The 21,330-nt window shown below is 43.3% G+C and overlaps 1 long non-coding RNA gene across 1 annotated transcript in view; it reads left to right on the forward strand.

Annotated features, from left to right (window-relative positions):
* The window catches only part of LOC129634555 (uncharacterized), a 48,894-nt gene extending 35,342 nt beyond the window's left edge, over window positions 1–13,552 (forward strand). Inside the window, exons 2-3 of the long non-coding RNA XR_008705744.1 lie at window positions 9,950–10,046; window positions 13,245–13,552. This is a non-coding gene — a long non-coding RNA (uncharacterized LOC129634555). The remainder of the gene's footprint in view (window positions 1–9,949; window positions 10,047–13,244) is intronic.
* The last annotated feature ends 7,778 nt before the right edge of the window (window positions 13,553–21,330 follow it).

Genomic DNA, 21,330 nt, shown 5'->3' on the forward strand with positions numbered 1-21,330 from the left:
CCTGAGTCTTAGCTTTGAATGAGCCTCAGGAGCATAAAGGGGAAAGGCAATATGAGCTGTATGAGTGCTTTAGAATGAAAGAATCTTGCTGGACCCATGGGGATCTTTTAATATCCTTTTATATTCTATTTTTAGCCCCAGTGGGTTCGTGAAGAGTCTATCTCATTGCAGGATCATTGAGTTGTCATCTTGGAGCCAGAGAGTTCTAAAATGACTCCTTCTCTGAAAGGCCTTTTTTTTTTTTCATTTAAATAGTCTTTGTTTCCTTAAAAAAATCAGGGCTTCCCTGGTGGTTCAGTGGTAAAGAATCTACCTGCCAGTGCAGGAGACATGGGTTCGATCCCTGGTCCAGGAAGATCCCACATTCTGCAGAACAACTAAGCCCATGCTCCACAACTATTGAGCCTGTGCTCTAGAGCCTGGGAGCCAAAGCTATTGAGCCCACACACCACAAGTGCTGAATCCCAAGAACCTAGGGCCTGTCTGTGCTCCGCAACAAGAGGCCACCAAAGTGGAAGTCCATGCATCACGATTAGAGAGTAGCCCCCACTCTCCCACAACTAGAGAAAACGCCCAGGCTGCCATGAAGACCCAGCATAGCCAACAATAAAAAAATTAAAATTAAATTATATAAAAAATTTAAAACCACGTAATGCAAATATGTGGTTTAAGCCTCAAAAATGCAAAAGTTATAAAGGAAGCTGTCTTTCTCATCATTGCTCTCCATCTGCCTTTTTCCTGTCTTGCCCCAGAGATATTTTTTAATGTGTGTACAAGTCAATACAAGAACTATTCCTTTCCCTTTTCTTTTTACACAAAAGAATATATAATATACACAAAAGAATAATGTATCACACACACCGTTCTGCACCTTGCTTTTTTCCATCATGAATCTTGATGTTGTCTCATGTCAATCTGTAGAGTGCTTCCTCAATCTTTTTAAAGTGCAAAGTATTCCATTATACAAATGTGCCAAATGCAGTCAAGCAGCTTCTGTTGGTGGGCGTTAAGGCTGTTTTCAAGACTTTACCATCACAAAGAAGGTTGCAAAGATGAGCCTTAGCTTAATGCCATTTTGCATGTGTGAGTTATCTGGAGAATAATTTCTAGATGTAGCTTTACCAGGTGTATAGGTTTGTCATTTTAAAGTGCCATACATAGATCTTGAGCTCATTTGCATCCCATCAGTAAGGGATGTGAAGCCGTTTCTCACAGCCTCATGGAGTTCTTGTCAAACTTTTCGGTTTGTGCCAAATTGGTCTGTGAGAAATGGTATCTCGGTAGGGTTACAATCTGCATTTTTCTTGTATGTATTTAATTTTAGCATTCAGAAGGGTTCCCTCATAGCTCAGTGGGTAAATCATCTGCCTGCAATTGAACCCAGGAGACTCGGGTTCAATTCCTGAGTCGGGAGGATCCCCTGGAGAAGGAAATGGCAGCCCACTCCAGTATTCTTGCCTGGAGAATCCCATGGACAGAGGAGCCTGGCGGGCTACAGTCCATGGGATTGCAAGAGTTGGACACGACTTAGCGACTAAACCACCACCACCACCATCTGTTCAGAGGCTTTGCCTATTTTTCTGTGGTGTTGTTGGCCTTTTTTCTTAGAGGGAACTCTTAACATATTAAGGAGATTAGCCCTTTGTGATATGAGTTTCAAAGTTTTTTTTCACTCAGTTTGTCATTTTTACATTTGACTTTTGACAGTGTAGCGTAATGGATCAGAGCACAGGTTCTTGCGCCTCACTGTCTAGCTTCAGGATCTGGCTCTGCCCATAAACAGGCTGTGTGGCTTTGGACGCTTGCTTCTCTGTGCTTCGTCTCCCTCCTCTTTGAAATGGGGATCGTAGTACTAACCGTATATGGCTTTTTAATTTTTTACGTATCTTGAAATTGTCTTGCCTCAATCTGTAAAGTGCTTCCACAATCTTTTTAGAGGGCAAAGTATTCCATTATATGGATGTGCCGAACACTATTCAACCAGTTTCTGTGAAGATTAAATGCTTAATATATTTAAAGTGTTCTTAACAATGCTCTCTGTATAACATAGTAAATTCTATGTTTGATACCTATTATTATTTAAATTCATCACTTCAAGGCAAATAGATGGGGAAACAGTGGAAACAGTGACAGACTTTATTTTTTGGGGCTCCAAAATCACTGCAGATGGTACTGCAGCCATGAAATTAAAAGACACTTGCTCCTTGGAAGAAAAGCTATGACCAACCTAGACAGCATATTAAAAGGCAGAGATATTGCTTTGCTAACAAAGGTCCATCTAGTTGAAGCTATGGTTTTTCCAGTAGTCATGTATGGATGTGAAAGTTGGACTATAAACAAAGTTCAACACCGAAGAATCGATGCTTTTGAACTGTGGTGTTGGAGAAGACTCTTGAGAGTCCCTTGGGCTGCAAGGAGATCAAACCAGTCAATCCTAAAGGAAATCAGTCTTGAATATTCATTGGAAAGACTGATACTGAAGCTGAAGCTCCAGTGCAATGGCCACCTGATGCGAAGAACTGATTCCTTGGAAAAGACCCTGATGCTGGGAAAGATTGAAGATAGGAGGAGAAGGGGACGACAGAGGATGAGATGAGATGAGATGGTTGGATGGCATCACTGACTTAATGGACATGAGTTTGAGCAAGCTCTGGGAGTTGGTGATGGACAGGGAAGCCTGGCGTGCTGCAGCCCCATGGAGTCGCAAAGAGTCGGACATGACTGAGTGACATTAAATTATTATTTAATGGTTCCTGGATTTTGTGTCATAGTTAGAAAGGCCTTAAAAACTTTTCTTATGCCCTACTTTGCACTTTCTGTTGTTCTTTTTTTTTGGCTGTGCTGGGTCTTTGCTGTAGTGTGGACTTTTTCTAGTTGCGGTGCATGGGCTTAGTTGCCTGTGTGTGATCTTGGCTCCCCAACCAGGGATTGAACCCACGTTCCCTGCATTGGAAGGAGGATTCTTAACCACTGGAGCACCAGGGAAGTTCCCCTTCTGTTGTTCTTTTTGTATACCTTTATCAGGGAAGCAGCATAGCTGCCTGGTTATGAGTGCTGGTTTTCTGAGTCAGACAAACCTGAGTTTCAGTGGCAGCTCTAACACTGACGAAGTGATCTTGAGCAAGTCATGCTGCCTCCCTAAACGGGGATTGAAATGACACCCAGTCATAAGGCAACAGTGGGAACTGGCGCTGTGGCCGGCACTTGGTGAGTGTGCCCGCCAAATAAGCGGAGGGCACTGCTTTTAATCCCATGGTACCAACCGTACTTCAGCCCAGTCAGTTTCACTTCTCTGCCTTTCCAGTTCCCTGAGGACAGGGATTGCATTTCAATTTGTACCCTCAGAAGGGTACCACAGAAGGGGCTCAACAGATCCTAGTTGGTGAATAGACAGAGAAACCAGCTCAAAACACTGCAGAGATTGCTTAGTTTAGATCATTCCTGGCAGTTTGCAGAGGAGAAAACCGAGGCAAAGTGATTGTCCAAGGTCAGAGTCGGAATGGAACATGGAGCTTTTGACTTCAGTCCAAAAGGCAGCCGTTGGCCTGCCACCTTCCATGCCATGTTGGCCCCAGGCTAGGAAGGGCAGGGCTCAGTGTCCTTCACAGAGGATGTCTCTGCCCATCAGAATATGTCAGGGCCCTCCACTCTCTGAAACATCATTTATCATTCTTGTTCATAGCGGACTCATTAAAATAGAAACACACACACACACACACACACACAGAATGTGTGGACTTAAATTGACTTGAATTTCTCTGGGTCTTGTTTCCTCCATCTCTAAAATGGGAGCGAACGTTCATTTGTTCACTTGTTCATTGAGCAAATGTCGATAGAGCCTCTGCAGACTCTTTCTGGAGCTATGGTAGACACTGCTTCTACAGAGATGGACAGAGTGAGAGCTGTGTACACAGCGAGCTCAGAGACGTGCAGAGCAACTGCCTGGATGGTCCAAGAACAATGCCCGCCTCTTCTTTAGATTGCGCAGGCCTCTGTAGGACCATGGGCGTGGGGCTTTGGAGAGACACAGCCAAGTCATGGTTTGTTTGGCATAGGGCAGAGTTAAAGAAACTTCAAAGAGGGTGTGACATTTGAGCTGCCTTTTGAAGGACACCTAGGCGTACCGAGTTTATTGACCTTGGTGTCGCTTATAGATTTTTCTTGGCTAATGACGCCCTTTATATGACAGGCTCTGTTGGGAGCAGGTACAGAGGTTGGGCAGGAACTCCGGTCTTTGTTCTTCTCTCGTGTGTTGATGCTTCCTCTAGCCAAGTTCTTATAACCCCCACTTCAGCTCTGCCCCCACTGTGTAGTTGCCAGAATTGACCAATAAAAATACAAGACTCCAGGCACATTGGAATTTCAGATAAAGAATCTTGGCAGGAGATATGCTTACACTAAAAATGTATTTGTCATTTATCCAAAAGTGCCACTTTAACTGGGGGACTTGTGTTTTATCTAGCAAACCTACCCCAGTAGTGCATGCAACAAAAAATTGCTGGAGTCCCTTTTTTCCCCTAGTAAATTGCTTTCTTGCATAGAGAAAATTCAGGATGGGTCTAGCCCCGATGTTTTCCTCAGCACCCAAAGTTTGTCAGTGGAAAGCAAAAAACCCCATAAACTGGTTTAATGACAAAAGGTGGCATGGATACACATACTTCCTAGCTGTTTCTGCTGAGGGGGCCTGAAAGACTGACACCCCAGTAATGAAGAGCACGCTCAAAGCCTGCATCTTAGTTTCTCAATCCCATTCCCCAATAAAAGGGACGAGGGTCCCTTGGAAATACCATTGATTCTAGGATTGTGGTAGGGAAATTATAAGATGATCCTGGAGCATCTTGTAATGACAGGAAGTAAAAAAGTGGCCAAAAAATAGAACAGAAGGAAACCAAAACCAAAAAGTGGGTGGAGATCCGTCAAAAGGACTTCGGTTTTCTCCCTCTTGGCTGGAGGTGAGCATCGAAGGACAGTTTGTCTACTTTTTAGCAAGCCCTGAGGGTAATCTCAGAGTTCTCTACTTTGGGACTGTAAGTAAAACTGGGGGGCAGCAGACCAAGCGGCTCGATATCCTATAACACAGAGTGTTCAGGTGGGGGGGACGTGGGTAAGTCTATGGCTGATTCATGGTGATGTTTGATAGACACCAACACAGGACTGTAAGGCAATTATCCTTCAATTAAAAATAAATAAACAAAAATCCTGTAATACAAGCTTTCACTGAGAAGAGAAGATGAGAAGAAAGACCAGTATTTTATATGAGCTGTTATAGGACACACTGTTAACTCTTTCTCCCCTAAAATGTATTAATACTTCAGCAAATATATCCAGAATTTTCAAAACAGCTATGCCCCTGTGATAGAACCTTCTAGAAACTGGAATATGTTTCAAGGAAGTCATCTGAATACAACAAAAAACTGCTCAAAGATATATATATATATATATTTCACTGTTATTAATAATGTGAAAAAATAGGGACTGATTTAAAGTAAATAATGGATTTTGCATAGCCATAAAAATAATGTTCATTAAAATACAAAGGTCATATGGAGATATGTTTATATTATGAAGTGAGGTGGAACTAAACTGGGTTCACTATTGCATAGTCTGAGCAACCTAGAAAATTTGGAGAGAGTATATATATACCAACATGCTAACTATAATTATTATAATAATACCACTGGATAAAAAGAATTTTCATTCATTTGGAAATAAAAATTTTTTTTCTAGACAAGTGTGGAAAAGCATAAGGAAGAAAAAGCACATTTTCTTCTTAGTTTTGGGTTTTCCAAAAAAAGTCATTTGATAATTCAGAGTCAAGAAGTACTGGAAGGACTTCCCTGGAGGTCTGGTGGTTAAAGCGGGAGGTCCACCCGCCATTGCAGGGGCCATGGTTTCAATCCCGGTCCAGGAAGATCCCACGGGCTGGTGAGCAACGGAGCCTGTGCACCACGACTACTGAGCACTCCCAGCAATAAGACCCAGCGCAGCCAAAAAAAAATAGAAGTACTGGAAAACAAAAGTGTGAAAAAGAGTGGTCCCCCTTCCAACTTCTCCCTCCTCTCCTTAGCAACACTGTTCAAGCCTTTAATTCTTCCCACCCCTCCTCACAATAGCATGCTTAAGTCGCCATTTCTTGGTTTATTGATTTTAGACATTATCTGTTGGCTTCCTGATAGGGTAGGTGAAAATTTAGGTCTCTTATACCCATGTAGTGGATAAATAGTGGTCTCCCAAAACTCATGTCCGCTGGAACCTTAGAATGGTGTTCACTTTACTTGGATATACTAAGAGTTTTTTCAAATGTAATTGAGTTAAGGATTTTGAGATTAGATTATCATGGATTTAAGGTGGGGCATAAATCCAGGGATTGGTGTTGTAAGAAGAGGAGAAAATATACACAGAGACACACACATAAAAGGCCAGGCTTTTGTGGAGCAGAGACTGGAGCTAACACAGCCCCACCCAAGGACTGCCAAGAGTTTCTGGGATCCACCAGAAACTGCAAGAGAAGCATGGAACAAATTCTCTTAGAACTCTGCCAACACCTAGACTTGAGACTTTGGGCCTCCAGAACTGTGAGAGAGTACATTCAAGTCCCCCAGGTCGTGGCAGTGTTACCAGCAGCCCTAGGACACTGATACAACGGCATCTCCATCCATTAACCCCCGTGTGTACATTATGACTTCTTCTAGCCGTTTTTTCTTTTCAAACTTCCCAGTGATGAGCACACGTGGCACTTATGAAGAGAGAAAATAAACTTTGCTAGGAAAGAGGGTGAGGATGTGCAAATGCAAAGCCAGAGGGAGAGCAGGACCACTCAGCGTCCGACTGTGTGCTCAGGCCTGAGGTGTGCGTGGGGGCGCGCTCAGGATGAAAGACAGGAGTCAGCTGTGTCAACAAGATGGCTGTGCATTCCAGAAAGGTCTTACCCAGGAAGAAAGCACTGTAAGCCATTCGATGTTTCACTGTTTGTTTCGAAGTTCCTGAAAACCACTTTATTCAAATAAGGGCATGTGCATTGGGGCACATAGCCCCATTCTCAGAACAACTGGCTGCTCACCTGAGCAAAACCACCACTAGCCAAACAGCTGTTTACTAACAGACACTTGCTCTAGGGCCCTTGCCTTCCTATGGCCACCAGTCCTAAACTATAACTTCATGAACTCTGCTCAGTCTTTTTTAAAAAAAAAATTATTTATTTACTTATTTGGCTGCACCAGCTCTTAGTTGCAGGATGGACCCGGGACCTTTGATCTTTGTTACAGCATATGGAATTTTTCTTTTTTCTTAGTTGCAGCATGTGGGATCTTTATTTGCAGCATCTGGGATCTAGCTCCCTGATCAGGGTTGAACCCAGGCCCCCTGCGTTGGGAGTGCAGAGTCTTAGCCACTGGACCATCAGGGAAGTCCCTCTGCTCAGTCTTGAACCAATTGAGCTCAGACACCAAAACCATGTTTGTATCTGCCCTGGTCTCCCCGTTCTGAGACTTCTGGGGTTGGTCAGGCTGGGGAGGCTGTCTGTGACTGTGGTCAGGGAAAGATCATGGCTGTGTGATGCCCAAGCTGTTCTGGTGGTCCTTCTGGGAGGTCGGCAGTCACCAGCATGTGTGTGTTTGAGTTTGTATATTGTGTGCTTGTTTGTGTGAGAGTTGTCTGTGGGAGGAAATAGGTGTGCGTGTGTTAGGCCATTGTTATTACTATTTAGTCACTAAGTTGTGTCTGACTCTTTGCAACCCCATGGACTGCAGCACATCAGGCTCCTCTGTCCATGGGATTTTCCAGGCAAGAATACCCCGGGTGGCTCAGTGATAAAGAATCCACCTGCCAAGCAGGAGACTCAGCTTCGATCCCTGTGTCGTGAAGATCCCCTGAAGAAGGAAAAGGCAACCCACTCCAGTATTCTTGCCTGAAGAATCCCATGGACAGAGGTGGGCTACAGTCTGTGGGGTTGTAGAGTTGGACCTGACCGAGCTATTGAACAACAGCAATTACAAATACTGGAGTAGGTTGCCATTTCCTTCTCTAGGGGATCTTCTCCACCCAGGGATCGAACCCACCTCCCCTTCATTGGCAGGTAGATTCTTTACTGCTGAGCCACCAGGGAAGCCTGCTTGTTAGTCTGTAGAGCACAGCAATTTATGCAAGGTTTTTCTCTCCCAAAGTCAGTGGGATCCTAGAGGAATTTGAGAGAGAGAGAGGATGACATGTTTAAGTCAGCGTTTTGGAAAGGGCTGTGATCTCAGGTTTGAGAGAACTCCCAGGGCCATGGAAAAAGCTTTAGAAGATAGTCACACAGTTCAAGCATTGATGTGGACACCACTGCCAAACAACAGTGAGATGCATTAAAAAGATGGACGCGCATTCTCTGCTGCTGTCCCATCAACAGGCAGAACCTATTTTCCTGCTCTTTGAATCTGTGCTGGCTTTGGGACTCATTTTGACCGACTGACGGCAATGAAAGTGGCCTTGTGTAACTTTGGAGGTGAGGCCTTCAGAGGTTGGCTCCTGCTTTCATCGTTGGAATGCTTTCTTTTGAAGCCTCATTCAGAATGCCACCTTTTGAATCAAACTGTAAAAAGTCCGAATACCTTGAGACCACCATGCTGTGAGGAAGCCCAAGCTAGCTGTGTGAAAAGAGAGGGGCCACGTGAACAAACGCAGAGGAGTGAAGCCTTGAAAACTCCCCTCCAGTTCAGACCCAGATGAATTCAGCTGAGTAGATGACCCTGGGAGATGCTGTGTGGAGCAGAAAAGCCACCCCGGAGCCCTCTCTGAGTTCCCAACTCACAGAATCTAGAGCAGGCAGAGCGCTTGTTTTATGCCAGTTAAGTCATGGGGTAGTTATTTATTTGGCTGCAGTGGGTCTTTGTTGTGACTTCTCATTGGAGTGGCTTCTTTTGTGGAGCACAGGCTCTACCTGTGTGGACTTCGGTAGTTGTGATATTGCGGGCTTAGTTGCTCCTTGGCATGTGGGATCTTCCTGGACCAGGGATTGAACCTATGTCCCCTCTACTGGCAGGCGGATTCTTAACCACTGGACCACCAGGGGAGTCCAATACAGTAGTTTTTTATGCAACACTTGGCAACCCAGACAAACAGATAACATTTCTTGATTGTTCTGTGCAGTATAGTGTCAGCCAATAGTGTTAAGATGTCCAATACCCATGATTTGCTGTGCAGATTCAATATGATCCCAGCCACTTAGATTTTAATCTTCATGATTAGCATTAGCTATTTTCTTGAAAGTTGTTGTTGTTTAGTTGCTGCTAAGTCGTGTTTGACTCTTTGCAACCCCATGAACTGCAGTATGCCAGGCTTCCCTGTCCATCACCAACTCCCAGAGCTTACTCAAACTCAAGTCCATCGAGTTGGTGATGCCATCCAACCATCTCATCCTCTGTAGCCCCTTCTCTTCCTGCCTTTAATCTTTCCCAGCATCAGGCTCTTTTCCAATGAGTTGGCTCTTTGCATCAGGCTCTTCACATACTTCTTGAAAGTAATATCTATTATATTCCTAACTTTTCTTTTTATTCAAAAGTGATTACTGAATCAAAAACTTCTATGTCAAACAAGATGTGAGCCAAAAAGAATCTAAATTTGTATCCTAAATTAGCCACAGATGCTATCTTTCAATAACTCTTTCGGAGGAAAGAAGGTATAGAACTAAGCCTCCCCTCTTTAATTCTTGAGGCCAGAGGGGGACGCTGAAGATGAGGGGAAGGATGTGAGGGAGAGGAAGGGTGGAACTAAAGGAATTTTGGATGTAGGCAGAGGAGAATCAGAGGAGGCAATTGAGAGGGAGCACCAGAGAAAAGAGATGGTGTAGAGAAGCCTGGGCTCCTGCTCTTGGTCTGGGCTTCCTTTGCAGGCTCTGAATCTCAGAGAAGGATGCTAACTTTGGAGCTGAACTGACTCCTGGCCTGAAGTGTTTCTCACTTCCTTCCTTCAGAATCCTCATCCAATGGCCATCCAGCTCCCGACCCCCAGAGAGTTTCCATGGAAAACCTGGGTTTGGATGAAGACTTACTATTATTATTTTTTTGGAGGTGAGAGGTTGGTAGCAGGGAGAGAGAGGCTACTTCTAATCTACTGAACTGATTAGTTGAAAAATATTTTCTTCCTAGGATTTCAGGAGCCTGGGATAATCCATCCCTTAATGAGGAGTTCCACCAGCTATGCATTGATATGCAAATCTATGCAAATAACATGCAACTCTTCCTGGGCTTCTGGAGACATGTCTTTGTTTTCAACAGGATTACTTTACTGGGCCAATTCAATGGGGTAGAGAAAGCCCTTTGCAAATGGGGTTTTCCTATTAATAAGAGCTGCCATGGATTGAATATCTGACACTTGATGTATCTATCTATATAAAAGCCGCCAGCACAGAACTGGGCAAACTCCAGACAGCACTTGGGAGCGGGAGCCCAGCTCTGCCTACCAAGCCAAAGAATGTGAGAGCCATGATCTTCAAGAATGCTCCGCCTCTGCTATTAGTCTGAGGCATTTCACCCAAAGAGCCAAGTTTAAAATCTAAAATGTCAGCACCAGTTTCTTAATTTCAACTCTAGAAAACTTACAGAGTAAGTGTATGATAAGAGAGTTTAAAAACAGCACTTTCTTTTTCTGAAGATAAAATAATAACTATTGACAGGCAGATAAAAATGGGAGTTAGGTACACATTCTGAGGTTGGGGACCTGGGTTTGAGCTCAGGTCCACCACTTCCTAACAGTCAGAAAGGGGCCAAGTGACCTTTTGTTTTTTTAAACAGTAATCCTTTTTTCCTTAAACATATATATATAATTTATTTTGGCTGTGCTGGGTCTTCACTGCTGCAAGTGGCCTTTTTCTGTAGTTGCAGCGAGTGGGCTACTCTCTAGTTGGAGTGTGCCAGCCTCTCATTGCAGTGACTTCTGTTTGTGTTTTTCAAAATTTCTATTGATTTATTATTTATTTATATTTGTGGCTGCGCTGGGTCTTTTTCGCTGTATGTGGACTTCCTCTGGTTGCAGCTCGTGGGGTCTGCTTTCTAGATGCAGAGCTCGGGCTTCTCACTGCAGCGGCTTTTCTTGTGGAGCCGGGACTCGGGGCGCAGGGAGGCACAGTAGTCGCGGTGCACGGGCTCAGCTGCTCTGCGGCACGTGGGGTCTTCCCGGAGCAGGGATCAGATCCATGCCCCCTGCGTTGGCAGGCAGATTCTTTACCAGCAGACCACCAGGGGAGTCCCTGATCCATGCCCCCTGCGTTGGCAGGCAGATTCTTTACCAGCAGACCACCAGGGGAGTCCCTGGCTTCTCTTGTTTCAGAGCTCCAGAGTCTCGGGGCGGCTTCAGTACTTGCGGCACTTGGGCTCGGTAGTTGTGGGTCGCGGGGCCAAGTGACTTTTAACCTCTTTCTGTGTCTCAGTTTCTCTGTCTCTAGTCTGGAGATAACTCACAGGGTTGACGTAAGGATCAACTGAGTTGATTCATGTAAAGCCCTTGATGCCTTTGATACTCACATTGTACCATCTATAGCCAATGAGGATCCTTTATGTTGGCTTTTGTGTCATTTTGAAATGACCCCATTTTTCTTAGATAGCCTCCCTGCTTTCTGCACAGGTGTCCCTGACATGTCCTTCTGCAGACCTAGAACCAAGAACGTTTGCATGATCTCTAGTTACGTTTGTGGGGAACGGCTATTAGATGCCACCGTCTGAGAGGTACCATACTCTATGCTAGTGTTCAGGATCTTTCATTGTTCCTAACCCTTTGCAGTGGCAAAATAAAAATGAATAATGTGTTAATACTGACACTTGCAATCCAAATGGATCACTCTGAGGCTTTTACGTGACTTCTTAGGTTTTACCCTTGTTCCTGTTTCCCATGGAGTGCAAATGTTGATTTCTAATCTCATTAATATAGTTATAAAATCCACAAACCTATAGCAAGATTGATAAAAAAAAAAAAGGAGAAAGAGCTCAAATTACTAGAATCAGGAATGAAAGAAGACACATTATGAGTGATCTTACAGAAATAAAAAGTGAATCTGAAAGGAGGTACTATGAACAATTGTATCCCTATAAGTTAGATAAACTAGATGAACTGGGTGAGAAGGCAAAGGCGACCGACCCACTCCAGTACTCTTGCCTGGAGTACTCCGTCTCCATGGACAGAGGAGCCTGGTAGGCTGCAGTCCATGGGGTCGTGAAGAGTCAGACACAACTGAAGTGACTTAGCAACAGCAGCAGCAGATGAATTGGGAAAATTCTTAGAAAGATTAAAAACCACTAAAACTGACAAGAAGTAGAAAATCTGACTAGACCTATAACAAGTGAAGAGATTAATAGTCAGAGAACTTCCCACAAAGAGAGGCCCAGGCATTGAAGGCTTCGAAGGCTTCACTGGTGAACTCCTTTTTTTTCAAGTCACTCAGTCATGTCCAATTCTTTGTGACCCCGTGGGCTGTAGCCCACCAGGCTCCTCTGTCTGTGGAATTCTCCAGGCCAGAATACTGGAGTGGGTAGCCTTTCCCTTCTCCAGGGGATCTTCCCAACCCAGGGATTGAACCCAGGTCTCCTGCATTGCAGGCAGATTCTTTACCATCTGAGCCACCAGGGAAGCCCGTTTGACTAAGTGGAAGCCATTCTCAAGGGCATAAGGGAAAATTATTCAGATTCTTTCTATGATTCTAAAATGAGACAAAGACATCATAAAAAAAGACAGGGAATGGCTACCCACTCCAATATTCTTGCCTGGAGAATCCCATGAACCGAGGAGCCTGGGGGCTATAGTCCATGGGGTTGCGAAGAGTCAGACACAACTGAAATGACTAAAAATACTGTACAGCACAGGGAAATTTATTTTCTTTTAAAACGATTTCTTTAAACACTTTTCTAGTTTAAATATATAGCATGATTATTGTAAGAAATTTTAAAAAATTATAGAATTGCAGTTGTTAATGTAGGAAGTCCAAATTGGCCATAATCCAACCCCTAGAAATAATCTTTGTTACTGGTCTGACATATATTCTACCAGATTTTTTTCCTTCACTCAATGAGAAAAGTCGTTTCTCAAGTTACTTTATAATGAAATTAGCCATTATGTGATTCCTTATTAGCACCAGGTTTTTGTGAAGATTATTCAGTGATTCTTTGCACTGTGTCTCAATCCTCTGAGAAGTTTAGCCATTGTTAGAACGTCGTGGGGAAAGACGACAGTCAGTTAAATGTTTCAAGGAATCAAGTCAAATAGTGTATGTTTTGCAGGGTGAAGAATATAGCAGTGGGCGAAGATCAGATCCAGAATGGAAACACTTGAGTAAAGCACGCAGGGCCAAGCCTTGCCCCAAGCTCCAGATTCCATCCGATAGGACATAGTCTAATGGGATTGGTGAGTCTGGTGCCCAGCGGAGGCAAGGAAGATCCTACCTTTTGGACCATTTCTTCAAACTTCCTGTCTCCGTGCAGATTCCAAGCCTCTCACTCTTCCCTCCCATCCTAGGAGCAGGCTGTGGATTTGATGCATACATCATCTGTCTTATGTTGTTCAACTGTAAATTAAAAAAGAAAAAGATAATTTTAATGCATAAGCCCTTCCTTGTGTAATTGAATCATTACAGAAATTATTTTATACCATAAATTCTCTGTTTTTGAGTTCTTAATTTTGACTTTTATTTCAGCTGGCCTTAGTGTATTTATATATATACTATATGCTGCGGCTAAGTCGCTTCAGTTGTGTCCGACACTGTGCGACCCCATAGACGGCAGCCCACCAGGCTCCCCTGTCCCTGGGATTCTCCAGGCAAGAACACTGGAGTGGCTTGCCATTTCCTTCTCCAGTGCATGAAAGTGAAAAGTGAAAGTGAAGTCGCTCAGTCGTGTCTGACTCTTAGCGATCCCGTGGACTACAGCCTACCAGGCTCCTCCATCCATGGGATTTTCCAGGCAAGAGTACGGAGTGGGGTGCCATCGCCTTCTCCGATGTATACTATATATATATAGAGACAATTGTATATTTATATATATACTATATATATATATAAAGACAATTGTCCAAGTATGTGTGTGAGTGTGTATATATATATATATATATATATATATACACACACACATACATACATACTTGGCCTTAGCTGGCCAAGTAATTTGTTCACAAAGCAACATGCAGGATATGTTTTCTAATCCTTAGACATCTGAGAATAACTTTCTGTTGCCTTTACACATGAAAAACCTTTTACCTAGGTTGATAAATGTTTGCAACCTTGCTGCTCAAAATTGAGGAGATATTACTGTGTTGTCTTTTGGGACTTCTTGCTATTGCTGCAGGAACTCTGGGCAGTGTGAGTTATATTCCTTTGTAAGTGACCTAGGATTTATGCTGGAGTGTTTTTTTTTTTTTTCTCTCCTTTGTCTTTTATTTATTGTTTTAAAATTAATTAAAAATTTTTTTAAATTTTTGGCTGTGCTGAGTCTTTGTTGCTGTGAGCAGACTTTTCTCTAGGCAAGCAGGGGGCGGCTGTCTAGTTGCGGTGCTTGGCTTCTCATTGCGGTGGTTTCTCTTGCTGCAGAGCATGAGCTCCAGGGCTCGTGGGCTTCAGGAGTTGTGGCTCGAGGGCTCTAGAGCGAATGATCAATAGTTGTGGCACACAGACTTAGTTGCCTGTGGCATGTGGGATCTTCCTGGACCAGGGATTGAACTGCTGTCCCCTGCATTGGCAGGTGGATTCTTAGCCACTAGACCACCAGGGAAGTCTTCCTTCGTCTTTTAAATCACTTACTGGGATATATTTAGATGTGTGATCTAGATATTCCCTGTTTTCCCTCTAGATCCAGTCTCCATTTCCCCTAGCCTGCTTCGGCCCTGGGATTTCTGCCCATGGAACCAACTGACTCCCATGCCTTTGAGCATCTGCTTGGTTGGGCCACTGGAAGGTGTGGGAAAAGATCAGGGGCAGGAGAGTGCTGTTATTCCTTCTGGAACTCTCTCTGGGTTCTGATACCACATCCCCTCCCCTCTTTAGATCTAGGAATGGTCATGACGATTGAATTCTCCACTGGTTCTGTATGAGTCCCCTTTTATTGATTATTCTGGGAACTTGGTCAAACTGTGGCTTGTATGATTTCTGTTGACTGATTTTCAGGATCACGATGATTCCTTCTGTTATAGCCAGTCTACACGTAAACTATTCAGTGGTTCCTGTTTTTTCAATTTCAGATTTCTCATTTTTCAGTTCTAGAATTTTCATTTGGTTACTTTTTAGATTTTCCATTCCTTTGTTCATATTTTAACTTATTCATTCATCATGATCATATTGTTCTTTAAGTCTTTGAACATATTTATGTGCGTGTGTACTAAGTTGCTTTAGTTGTGTCCAACTTTTTGCGACCCTGTGGACTGTAGCCTGCCAGGCTCCTCTGTCCATGGAATTGTCCAGGTAAGAATACTGGAGTGGGTTGCCATTCTCTCCTCCAGAGAATCTCCCTGATCCAGGGATCCAACTTGTGTCTCTTCTGCCTCCCACATTGGCAGGCAGGTTCTTTACTGTTAGTGCCACCTGGGAAGGGAATTGAACCTTCATCATGGCAGTGAAACTGCCAAATCCTAACCACTGGACCACCAGGGAAGCCTTATAGTAGCTAATTTAAAGTCTTGTCTACTAATGCCAACTTCTGAGTCATCTTGGAATTAGTTTCTTATTTAGATTTAATTAGATCTCTTATTTTTATTATTTATCTTATTTTTATGTCTCATTTTCTTTTGTTTTCACCTAATAATTTTTCTTATTGATACTGGACTTTGTGGGGGACGTACTGTAGAGAATCTCAAATCTGTCTTCCACCTTTGAAGAATGTTGAGTTTTGTTTTAGAAGGTAGTGAAATTACTTTGTTGTTGTTGTTCAGTCACTCAGTTGTATCCAACTCTTTGTGACCCCACGGACTGCAGCACGTCAGCCAGGCTTCCCTGTCCATCACCAACTCCCAGCTGCTAAATCACTTCAGTTGTGTCCGACTCTGTGTGACCCCATAGACGGCAGCCCACCAGGCTCCCCTGTCCCTGGGATTCTCCAGGCAAGAACACTGGAGTGGGTTGCCATTTCCTTCGCCAATGCATGAAAGTGAAAAGTGAAAGTAAAGTCGCTCAGTCATGTCTGACTCTTAGCGACCCCATGGACTGCAGCCCACCAGGCTCCTCCATCCATGGGATTTTCCAGGCAAGAGTACTGGAGTGGGGTGCCATTGCCTTCTCCACCAACTTCCAGAGCTTGCTCAAACTCATGTCCATTGAGTCAGTGATGCCATCCAACCATCTCATCCTTTGTCATCCACGTCTCCTCCTGCCTTCAATGTTTCCCAGCATCAAGGTCTTTTCCAGGGAGTCGACTCTTTGCATCAGGTGGCCAAGGTATTGGAGCTTCAGCTTCAGCATCACTCCTTCTAATGAATTTTCAGGATTGATTTCCCTTAGGATTGACTGGTTTGATCTCCTTGCAGTCCAAGGGACTCTCAAGAGTCTTCTCCAGCACCACAATTCAAAAACATCAATTCTTTGGTGCTCAGCCTTCTTTATGGTTCAACTCTCATATCCATATATGACTACTGGAAAAACTATAGCTTTGACTAGATAGACCTTTGTTGGCAAAGTAATGTCTCTGCTTTTTAATATGCTGTCTAGGTTTGTCATAACTTTTCTTCTAAGGAGCAAGCATCTTTTAATTTCATGGCTGCAGTCACCATCTGCAGTGATTTTGGAGCCCAAGAAAATAAAGTCTGTCACTGTTTCCATTGTTTCCACATCTATTTGTCATGAAGGGATCGGACCAGATGCCATCATCTTAAGTTTTTTGAATGTTGAGTTTTAAGTCAGCTTTTTCACTCCCCTGGTTCACCTTCATCAAGAGGCTCTTTAGTTCCTCTTCACTTTCTGCCATAACGGTGGTGTCATCTGCATATCTGAGGTTATTGATATTTCTGTTGGCAGTCTTGATTCCAGTTTGTGCTTCATCCAGCCTGGCAATTACTTTACATCACCATAATCTTTTGGAGGGTTGATTTTGCACTTGTTAGGGCAGGTCTGTTTTAGTTTTACCGTTGCTTTTCAAGTGAATACCTTTGTCCTGGGAGGTGGTCTTTATTCCTACATGTGGTCTTTATAAAGTTTCAATGAAAAGCTCTTCTATCTTGGGAGGACGTGATCTACAAACTGTTTTCCCTGTAGTGGGCATGTCCTGAAACCTCAGCTCGGCTCTTTAGTTCTTCCAGCTGTTTCCTCTTGGGCTCTTTGTAGTCTTGCCCTCAGTTCATTTCAGTTCAGTCACTCAGTCGTGTCCAACTCTTTGCGACCCCATGAATCGCAGCATGCCAGGCCTCCCTATCCATCATCAACTCCCGGAGTTCACTCAGACTCAAGTCCATGGAGTCAGTGATGCCATCCAGCCATCTCATCCTCTGTCATCCCCTTCTCCTCCTGCCCCCAATCCCTCACAGCATTAGAGTCTTTTCCAATGAGTCAACTCTTCACATGAGGTGGCCAAAGTACTGGAGTTTCAGCTTTAGCATCATTCCTTCCAAAGAAATCCCAGGGCTGATCTCCTTCAGAATGGACTGGTTGGATCTCCTTGCAATCCAAGGGACTCTCAAGAGTCTTCTCCAACACCACAGTTCAAAAGCATCAATTCTTCAGTGCTCAGCTTTCTTCACAGTCCAACTCTTACATGCATACATGACCACTGGAAAAACCATAGACTTGACTAGACGGACCTTTTTTGGCAAAGTAATGTCTCTGCTTTTGAATATGCTATCTAGGTTGGTCATAACTTATTATTTCTTACCTGTATTTTAAAATATGCTTTCTTGTACCCTTGCTCCTATGGCCTGTGTCACCTCAGTTAAGTCATCCCGTTAAAACATTGAATCTGATGATGCTATTCTTTTCCTTATAAGCCAAACACTGGCAGCCCATCTCCCTCAGAATAAAGCTCCAGTCCTTGCAGTCAGCTGCAAAGCCCTCATTGTATCCCCTACCCTGACTCTGTCTTATCCCTCTGACTTGGTGCCCCATGATTTTCCATTTTAATCACTCTGTTCTTGCTAAACTGATCCTCTTCCTATTCCTTGCACTTGCCTTGGGGCCATTTCCATTTTTGTTCTCTTTTCCTGGAATAGGATTCCGCCCTATTTAAACTTGTAAATCCCAACACCCCTACCTACTCTCACAGTCTTTTTTAAAAAAAATATTTATTGTTTTGGCTGCACCAGGCCCTAGTTGCAGCACGTAGGATCTTTAGTTGTGGCATGCAGACTCTTAGTGGCAGCATTTTCCTGACCAGGGATCGAACCCAGGCCCCCTGCACTGGGAGCACAGAGTCTTAACCACTGGATCATCGGGGAAGCCCTTTACAGTCTTTTCACCATCTCCCCTAATTTACTTTATCTTCATCGTGCTTGCAGTCAACTTAATAATTAACTGTCTATCTTCACGAGGATGTAAGTTCCATGCAGGCAGGGATTTTTGGTGTTTTGTTCACATCTGTATTCCTGGGACTTGGCATAGATGAATGCTAAGTGAATTTTTCTCCACTGGGACTCATACAGGCTCAGCTCCTTAATACTGACAACATGTCTAGGGTAGTTCCTGGCTATTATGAAACTGGCATGTTTTATCTTGGACTATATCTCTTTATTCCTATAGAGTCTTCCCTACAGCCCTTTCCTTACAATGCTGATCTCCTGGGACACACACTGTGGAATGTGATAAAACGTCAATGAATTAGGTGTCTGAGCAGCTTGGGTTATTATTATCATTATTTTTATCAGAAATAACCTTAAGAAAATCTGATACCTTTTAAATTTGTTCATATCACATAAAATATACCAGGTTCTAGTGTTTTTAGTGTTAATAGGATAGAGATAAGAAAAAGGAGATAATGGTTTAATCATTGACATAATACATTTTATGCCTATATAGATTATGCATTGTTGACCTTTAAGTTAATTTAGGCTTAATGAGATGGTGTCATTATGTTTGAAGACTTAATATAATTATTTTATTATGTTTTTAAAAAATTATTCTCTGAGCTTGTGCATGTTTTATACCTCATAAAGGCCCATGTGTATTGCTTTCTCATTGAATATATTTTTTAGATGTTTCATGACTTGAGGTTTGCAGAAGTCTGATCTCTTGAAGGATGGTTTTACTCAAATGTTTAATTTTCCCAGGCATTCTACAACTTTTGTTTTTCAATGTTTTTCAATGGAGACCTGTATTTCCAAAAGAAATTAAACTTTATGTTCTGAAAATGGATTCTTTAGATACTGGGATTTCTCTCGGGATCCAGTGGTTGAGATTCCCGCCTTGCCGTACAGGGGACCTGGGTTCTATCCCTGGTCAGGGAACTAAGATCCTGTCTGTTGTGCAGAGCAGCTCCCCCCCCCCCCCCCAATAAATAAATAATAAAAAGAGGGGTTTGCAACAGGCATCTTTATCATCCTGGGCACAAATTGAATAATGAATGGAGAGCTCAGCAGACACTCAGTGGCGGGCCCTCTAGTGTTCAATCTTGAAAATGCAGATTAATTTCTGAACAATATTGGGTCCACCCTTGTGGCAGAAACTGAAGAACTAAAGAGCCTCTTGAGAGTGAAAGAGGAGAGTGAAAAAGTTGGCTTAAAGCCCAACATTCATAAAACGAAGATCATGGCATCTGGTCCCATCCCTTCATGGCAAATAAATGGGGAAATAGTGGAAACAGTGACAGACTTTATTTTCTTGGGCTCCAAAATTACTGCAGATGGTGACTGCAGCCATGAAATTAAAAGGCATTTACTCCTTGGAAGAAAAGTCATGACCAACCTAGACAGCTTATTAAAAAGCAGAGACATTACTTTGCCAACAAATGTCTGTCTAGTCAAGGCTATGGTTTTTCCAGTGGTCATGTATGGATGTGAGAGTTGGACTATAAAGAAAGCTGAGCGTGGAAGAATTGATGCTTTTGAACTGTGGTGTTGGAGAAGGGTCTTAAGAGTCCCTTGGACTTCAAGGAGATCCAATCAGTCCATCCTAAAGGAAATTAGTCCTGAATATTCACTGGAAGGACTGATGTTGAAGCTGAAACTCCAATACTTTGGCTACTTGATGTGAAGAGCTGACTCCTTGGAAAAGTCCCTGATGCTGGGAAAGATTGAAGGTGGGTAGAGAAGGGGACGATAGAGGATGAGATGGTTGGATGGCATCACCGACTCAATGGATATGAGTTTGAGCAAGCTCTGGGAGCTGGTGGTGGACAGGGAGGCCTGGTGTGCTGCAGTCCATGGGGTCACAAAGAGTTGGACACTACTGAGCAACTGAACTGAACTGAACTGAACTGACTGCATCCCAGGGAGCCCCAGGGTCTCCAGCAGAAGCCAGGAAATCAGGAGGGAGGGACGAGGAGGCTGAATAGCTGGACTCTGGCCTCATCCCTGCAGCCACAGAAGCTGCAGTTTCATACATTTTCTTCATCTGGGGATACTGCTTAGCTGTTACATGACAAAATAGTTATTTTGGCGCTTCAAAAATAAACATTTAAAAAACAGTAGAGTGTAAGGATGTGAAATTCAAGAAGTGACTGTACTGTACATGTTCCTTTATATCATTGGATTTTAGGATTTCAGCAGTATTTCCACATATAAAACATATAAATGCTGGAACTAACACCAAATAGCTAATTAACCTATGGTGGACTTGAATGTCTGTATGTTTTCATTAAAAAAAATTCAACAAGCAACATGCATGACCCTAGAGATCATCATAGGAAGTGAAGTAAGTCAGACAAAGACAAATAATAATATCACTTATCTGTGTAATCCATATAGTGATACAGATGACCTTATTTTTAGAACAAAAAAACCCCCACAAACATAGAAAACAAGTTGATTACTCCAGGGGAAAGTGGAGGGGTAAATTAGGAGTACAGGATTATCAGATACACACTTGTGTATATAAAATAAATAAGCAAGGACGTACTGGAACAGCCACAAGGCCGTCTGGGATTTGCAGAGCCACCCAGCTTCAGTGTGGACCAAATATCGTTTTCCTGGCAGTGAGGGGACAGCGGTACACAGAGGTTGGTGGGGCTTAGTGATTAGCAGCAGCAGGTGAGTCGTTTAAAATGTTGATTTACAAAGTTGTGTTGATTTCTACTGCACAGCAAAGGGATTCCATTATACGTATGTGTATATATTCTTTTCCATAATGGTGTATCACAGGATATTGAATATAGCTCCCTGTGCTACACAGGGTGTATGTGCTGAGTCACTCTGTCCCATCTGACTCTTTGCGACCCCATGGACTGTAGCCCGCCAGGCTCCTCTGTC

The sequence above is a fragment of the Bubalus kerabau genome, chromosome 19 (assembly GCF_029407905.1).
Source record: "Bubalus kerabau isolate K-KA32 ecotype Philippines breed swamp buffalo chromosome 19, PCC_UOA_SB_1v2, whole genome shotgun sequence".
Classification (NCBI taxonomy): Eukaryota; Metazoa; Chordata; class Mammalia; order Artiodactyla; family Bovidae; genus Bubalus; species Bubalus kerabau.